Raw genomic sequence first — 7,500 nt, forward strand, 5'->3', positions numbered from 1 at the left:
GCTGCCAATCGCAAATCAATCTAGCTTTTCCACTAATTGTAATTTTTAATGTAAGTAGCTGTGTAGATTGTCAAAGCTACTTTACATTGTGCCGTTCTAACTGTTGCACACACACACACACACACACATACACTGAGCCCTGAAACACACAGCTGCTGACACCACTCGTCCCTTAATCATGTCCCAGCATGCATTGCTCTTCCCAGTCCCCTTGCTGAGCCTTATGGGACATGTACTCTATACACACACATTCATCACACTGCTACATCGTTTTTCCCTCAATGTTGAAACGGCGTAAAGAGGATTTTCTATGATTCTAATGATTTGTAACAAAATCGGTCATTTTCAGTTTTCTCAGGGAGAGAAATCGTCTCTGCTTATTGAACAGCAGAACATTTGTAATATTGCCCCTTGGAGTAGCTTCAGTCTAGTTGAACGTGTACTGTAGTTAACTACTTTATGAAGAGAGTAGCTCGGCTCCAGCTTAACTACGTTATAGTTGACGACCTTGCGGCCTGGAAAGCTAGCGACCGTTTCAAAGCAAACTGGTGTCAGCAGAGGAGAGAGAGGAGAGAGAAGCCAAATCCTCATCTATAATCAATATTCAATCAGTATTACAGACTTGACTCAGGGCGACGGCCTCAACAACAGGAAGCTGCTGGTCTTAAATTTGGAAGTTTGCTGAGGATTACACAGATTGGAGGTGTCTCGCAGGGGATGATTGTTATTTGAGCTCAATATTGACTCGGGTGAAATGGGGGAAGGGATTTAAACACACGCAGCATTTGTGGGGGAATCTGCCTGCATTATCGTGCTTTCATATCGCTGCTAATCCCCGTACATACTTCATAAGTACACACCATCAACAAGAGACGGCGGAGCAGTGGGATTAGCCGCCTGTGTCGCCATGACGGCGCTCCGGGGGTTGTTGTGAAATTCGACTCTTATCTTGAAGCTGTAAACTGCTGATGCATCTTTGATCTCATGCGGTCGTTTTATCTCCGGTTTATAACGAACAAACACCGATCATTCACAGAGGAATCTCTCCGCCATTATCTGCCCGGCTTATTATTCCTAATCTCTGTGCATAATTCATCAGCACTCATCCCCCTCAAAGCGCGAATCATCGGCAGACGGCGCCAGCGGGATTTAAAGCTGTCTGTCTGGTAACGATAACGACACCGACCTTTAAGATCAAAGATGGCTGCTGCTGCTGCTTCTTCTTCTCCGCTTCAGTCTCTTTTGTTTTCACCCCAAAGGTGCAACAAGACTTGTGTGGATTTGTCGTATTTCTGGTGATTGGGATTTCTGTGAGGTTTGTGTTCCTGCGTTGTTCAGCCAGAGTTCATTTGGAAGAAATGATGAGCACATTAGCAGACACCTTCTCCTGAACGCCGGCTGGACCAGGGATTAGACAGAACATTAACTGGATGGGTTAGTTTCCGCCGCCCACTCTGGATCCACTCTGGATCCACTCTGGATCCACTCCGGCCCTCTGCAGTCATCGTGTATCTGCTGTCGTCCTGCGTCTGGTTGTTATTTTGCAGCTCGGTTGTCTTCAAAAAGACAATTGATTTCCATTGAAACACCTCTGCCGGCACAAAGCGGCGACCCATCGATTCTGCTCTTTCATTACGCAAACACAAAAGAAAGGCAGCGGAAGAGAGGAGGAGAGGAGAGGAGAGGAGAGGAGAGGAGAGGAGAGGAGAGGGAGGCATGATATAAGACAAGCGAGGGGGGGGAGAGGCGTGGCGCAGGGAGGCCGAGCTGAGAGACGGAGAGGGACAGACGAGGCGATCGGTCTCATTGTATCCGAGCTCTTTCAGCATATTGATTAGCAGCACATCGACATTTTCTGTGCTTGGTCCTTCACCTGTTCAACATAACTCTGTGAGTTCAGGTCCCAGTGCGAACAAAAGGAGTGAGCGCAGGTTTGAATCCCTGCGTGCCTCTCCTGGTGGTGCCTCGGTCACCGCTTGCGTCTCTGATACCTGATGGTATGGTGTGATACTGGAGGCTGTATTGATCCCTGCAGGGAATCCCACCCCCGCCTCACTCCTCATGGGGGGGTCAGGGTCGGATACTGGGCAGCACGCCTGCACCTAATAGGGATTCAGTGTCTTGCTCAAGGACACTTGAGAGGAGAAAGTGTTTACTGATACAGTGCAGGGTTTTAATCCAGGTCCTCCACTTTAAACACCAGCTTCCTGTTCCTGAGGCCAGGTGGCATCAACATCCACCGCTCTGCTTTTCAAATGTTGTGAATTATAGTGACGTTATTCTGTGTGTAGAAAACAAATCCAAGGTCGAGGCTCCTGCTCTCTGCTGTGCCATCAACGGAAAAAAGGTCTTTTTGTTTCATTTTTGGGCCCTTTAAAGATTAACTCTCTATCCAGTCAGAGTGGAGATGAAGCACAAACCCAGAATGTTTGAGTCTGTGAACCTCACACACTTAGAAAGGCTTCAACTGAACCTGTCAACAAAAGAACAGGAGGAGCAACTTTAATCCAAACTACATGTTTATAAGATAAACTAAATGGAGCCTCTATGTCTCTATGCCTCTCTGTCTCTCCTTTCTATGTCTCTCTGTCTCTCTGTCTGTGTCTCTCTGTCTCTCTGTCTGTGTCTCTCTGTCTCTCTACCTCTATGTCTCTCTGTCTCTATGTCTCTGTGTCTCTGTGTCTCTCTGTCTCTCTACCTCTATGTCTCTATGTCTCTCTGTCTCTCTGTCTCTCTACCTCTATGTCTCTCTGTCTCTCTGTCTCTCTGTCTCTCTACCTCTCTGTCTCTCTACCTCTCTGTCTCTATGTCTCTATGTCTCTCTGTCTCTCTGTCTCTCTGTCTCTCTACCTCTATGTCTCTCTGTCTCTATGTCTCTCTACCTCTCTGTCTCTCTACCTCTCTATCTCTATGTCTCTATGTCTCTCTACCTCTCTGTCTCTCTGTCTCTATGTCTCTCTACCTCTCTGTCTCTCTGTCTCTCTGTCAGCAGCGCTTCTTGACGTCTTATTTGAGCCTGAGGTCAAGGGAAGGCTGAGGCAGATGAAATATTGTGTTGACCTTTTCCTCTTGACCTCTGGGGGCTCATGTAGTTCATGCAGCCATTGGCCTTCACGCACCAGCTGCTTTATTGAGCCCTTTACAGCCGCGGCCATGATGGCAGTAAAACTCACAGCAAGCAGCAAATCCACACCAGCCATAAAGCAGAATGTGCTCTTATTCACATGTCAGGACTATTATTTCACATCATAAAGGTTTTTTATGAAGGGAACTTACGTATTCATGAAGAATAGATGAGGAGATAAAAAAGATTCAAATGTGTTCAACGCCACACAAACTCTGTTGTAACATTTAGAAACTCTCTTAACAACTGAAGCCTGGAAGGAAGATGACGTTGTTTACTGTATCTGCACTTTTCCTGTCCTGTGGAGTGTGTTCTGGCAGTCAGCATCAGGTAGAATACATCCCGAGACCCTGTTGCAGTACAGGCTGACGGCCCGTCTGCTGGGCCGTGCAGTGCCGCTCCTGCCCCGGTGCCTCAGGGTGCCCCTCCGGTGTGCTGCCTGTCTCTCTGTAGGTCAGGCACCACCCACTGCTCAGTCTAATTGGGTCATCAGCCGGGGACCACCAGTCGTCTGCTGGTGGCGGTCGGGCTTTGTCCAGGCCGCCCCCCCGCTGAAGCCCCGACTCCCAGACTTCCTCCTCAGCAGGCCCTGCCCTCTGCTGAGCCTCTGTTCAGTTCTGCTCCTGTGACTTCCATCTCTCACAGCCGCGGAGCAAACAAAGCCACTGAGACTGAAACCAAACTGAAACCAAAAAGAATAACAGGAATTTGTATCAGTTATCAAAAACGGGCTCCTGGGCCTGTTTGGGCTTAAAGTGCCTGAAGTATCCTCCCCTCTCTCTCTCTCTCTCTCTCTCTCTCTCTCTCTCTCTCTCTCTCTCTCTCTCTCTCTCTCTCTCTCCGTCTCTCTATCTCTCTCTCTCTCTGTGTCTCACTCCCTCTCTCTCCCTCTCTATGCATCTCGTCCATTTCGTCTTCCACTGTGTTCCTCGAATTCTCGTTTTCCACTCCAGCACACTGGTGGAGCTTCAGCGTCTTGGTCGCCATTTGCAAATAAAAACTACACATACACGCAAATTGTGTGACGAGCTTTTTACGATCTACACAGCAGAAGGGGGGGCGGGGGGATGGGGGGGATGAGTCGAGGCCATTTAAAAAGCATCTACCCCTCTCTCTCTCTCTCTCGCCGTAACTAGCAGGAAGTACTTGATCATGCCAGCGGTCCCTGCGGCCCAGGTATAACACCCACCTCAGCTGTGCTTAAGACGTAAAAACATCCGCCTTTATCCTGCTGTAATGCTCCAATTCTGATTTTATGGCACCATAAACATATCGCGGGGCCAACGTAACGGTGCGATTGTTGTAAGTGGTCTGTGGGGTTTTAAACGCAGACCAGGAACTCTGAGAAAACAAGCGCCATAAAAAGAGATGACGGGAAGGGGGGGAGGAGTGGGAGAGGGAATGAATCAAGGAAGGAAGGAGACCTAGATGGAGACGGCCATAACGTGAAGGTGACTTATGTGACTCGAGGAAAGGAGGAAAGGATGAATAATGTATAGAGGGAGGATGGAAGGAAGGATGGCTGGATGGAAAGAAAGAAAGAAAGAAAGAAAGAAAGAAAGAAAGAAAGAAAGAAAGAAAGAAAGAAAAAGGAAAAGATGAGAACATAAACATGAAAGAAAGAAAGAAATTGTAATTGAAAGATAGAAAGCAAGGAAAGGAGTGGACAAGGAAATGACGGACAAGAGAGGGATCGAAGGAGGAACAGGAAGAGACAAAATGGAGACCAGAGGAAGCCAGAGTGAGATGAGGGAGGAAAAGGTGGTGTAAAGGAAGTAGAGAAGCCGAGCATTGTGGGAGGAAGGAGAGGATGACTCAGCAGTGAAGGAGCAGATGGAGGTCTGCAGATCGCCGGGCCGTCTTCCTGCATCTGGGACGCTGAGATCGTCTCTGCTGCGAGATCAGCAGTAACAAGAGCTCCCTGTGTGTGTGTGTGTGTGTGTGTGTGTGTATAAACGTTACATCTCTTTGCCGGTTGGCCTTCATTCCTCAGATTTGTTCTATAAATGGATTTTGTCCTCATTGATGCTTAACGTAGAGAAACAGGAAGCTCTACACGTTACATTAACACTGGTTGTCACTTACCGTTTCATCTTATCTGTTTCAGGCCGACATGTTTCTACTCGATAAAAGATGTAAACTAACTGAAGTTAATCCCTCGCTGCAGATTCTGAGCGATTGTTTCATTATTGTGTTTTTTTTTGTCGTTATTCTATTGGGATAATGGATGTGGCGAAGATAATGGAGGGACGGAGATAATGAGGTTTATTTCAGATAATTCAGCTCCAGTCTGGCCAAATGAAGTGCCAACATTATGACTAAAATTAAAATAGTAATTTGTTAGCTTCCTCGTTAGTGTGATGTAATGTAATCAGCGCGAAGCCGTGGAAACGTTTCCCCGTCCGGCAGCTGTTGGTTAATGTTTCCATCTTGATGCGGCGCACGGTTGTGTGTCTTTGTTAAAGGTTTCGGAGCAGCGAACGGTTCCACCTCTGACTGCGGCGTGTCGGGCCGCTTGTTAGCAGTTAGCCGCGGCGCCGGGGGGGGCATTCTGCTTGGTAAAACACAGATATGAAGCCAGGATGTAACGGTGCCATTCCGCCTCAGAGACTCGGACCTATTAGCATTGAGCTAAGCCATCTGCTGCCTGAGCCACATTAGCTGGGAGGTCGGCGGTAGTGGGCCGGTCGTTGAACTTCCATTAATCCTCCTCACTTTGTGCTCATACACCAGAGGAGGTTCCTATGAAGTTTGTGAGTTTTTGCTTCTCTGGTAGATTATGAATCCAGTTAAGAACGACGGGGAATTCAACTCTAATCCAGGTCCAGGATCCATTGAATTGAATTGAATTACTACACTATATCGGAATGAGAAGCAAACTAGAGCAAGAAGAATCCAAACGTCATGTTAAAAGAGTGTAAAGTAAAGTTTGAAACCAATCTATAGTTCTTTTGCTGGTTATTCTTGACAGTTTGCTGTGTTTGAGGCTGTTTAGCCGTAACGATCTCACGCTGCAGGAACACAGGAGACTTAAGCAGGAAGTGAAGAATCTCTTAGAAATAATTGGACAACTGACTCTTCAGATTTGTGTGACCCAGATCCTGCAAACGCCTCTAATGGGAGTGAGAAGAAGAAGAGGAAGAGACTCATTTATGTTCTGCTGTTACGTGAAGAAAATCAAAGCTTACGAGCAGCTTTCTTGTGTTCAGGTGGAGGAAGATATTCAAAACAATGCTCCTCTCTCAGGGTTTGTGTGTATTCACATTCTGGTCCATGTTTGTGTATCAGAAGATATCTCAAAAAGAAATGAAGCGTTAAGATAGGATATGAGGTAATTAGATTTTGAGGTCTTTAAATCAGGCAGAGCTGATCTAGCTCTGTCAGATTCAGATGTTTAGACCATATGGGGGACTGCTGTTACATTCTTAACTTCTCATTACATTAACAAATATGTTTAGAAAGATAAACAGCCTGATTCAGCAGAACATCAGCAGGCCTTGGTGGAGGTATGAGCTCTCTGCGCCCTCCAGTTTATTCTTCATAACTGCAAATGTTATTGAATAATGACTGGCTGCCGGCGTGGTTGGTTTGCGTCTCGCTGACTGAGATCTTCTGCCTCAGAGTGAAGAACACGGTGGAGTGATTAAAGCTCTGGCTCCTTATCGCACAGCTGCAGCTCCACCTGGGAGCTCCTGTCCTTTGTGTTGAATCATGGCCCTGAATGCCTCCCTCTCCCGCAGTAACGCGTGTTTGTGGCCTGTAGGCTTTGTCCGATATTTAATCAACTGAAATGGCCTGAAATACAACAATCTGGTGTCACGCGTCACTGTTGTGTGTGTGTGTGTGTGTGTGCGGCAGCTCGTTTGTCCTGAGACAAAAAGCTGAGAGCTCCTAATGGAGATCACAGTGGCCTCCTGGCTTTGTCCGGCCTGCAGTGGAGAGGGCTTGAGTTTATAAACACACACACACACACACATGCACACATGCCTACACAGAGAGGGACGGGTTCTCCCTGCATGTTCTGCTGTATCGCTGATGAATGTTGGCAGGGAGCCAGTGGCAGTGACAGCCGCCGGGAAGAGGAGGAGAAGATTAGTGTAATGGAACTCTCACACACACACACACACACAGGCGCAGAAACATTCCCTGCATAGATTCGAAGTGCATAGAAATATTTGACACCTTCTCCTGCTCAGTCTGTGTAGGGAAAGTCTAATGAAACACACACACACACACACACACACACACACACACACACACAAACACACACAGACGCCCTGGGCTGAGGGCTTGGCAGAGCAGAGTAGATAGATTAGTGTAATAGTCTCGGCCAAGGCAATCATCTGCCCACTGTAGGGCCTCAAACGCTGGCAGCC

The 7,500-nt window shown here is 47.4% G+C and overlaps 1 protein-coding gene across 2 annotated transcripts in view; it reads left to right on the top strand.

The window, feature by feature from the left end:
- lrfn5a (leucine rich repeat and fibronectin type III domain containing 5a) overlaps nt 1-7,500 on the top strand; it is a 65,502-nt gene that overhangs the window by 52,961 nt on the left and 5,041 nt on the right. The window lies entirely within an intron of this gene.

Source organism: Genypterus blacodes, unplaced genomic scaffold (genome assembly GCF_046128005.1).
Source record: "Genypterus blacodes isolate CSIRO-AG114 ecotype Tasmania unplaced genomic scaffold, CSIRO-AGI_Gbla_v1 ptg000255l_1, whole genome shotgun sequence".
Lineage (NCBI taxonomy): Eukaryota > Metazoa > Chordata > Actinopteri > Ophidiiformes > Ophidiidae > Genypterus > Genypterus blacodes.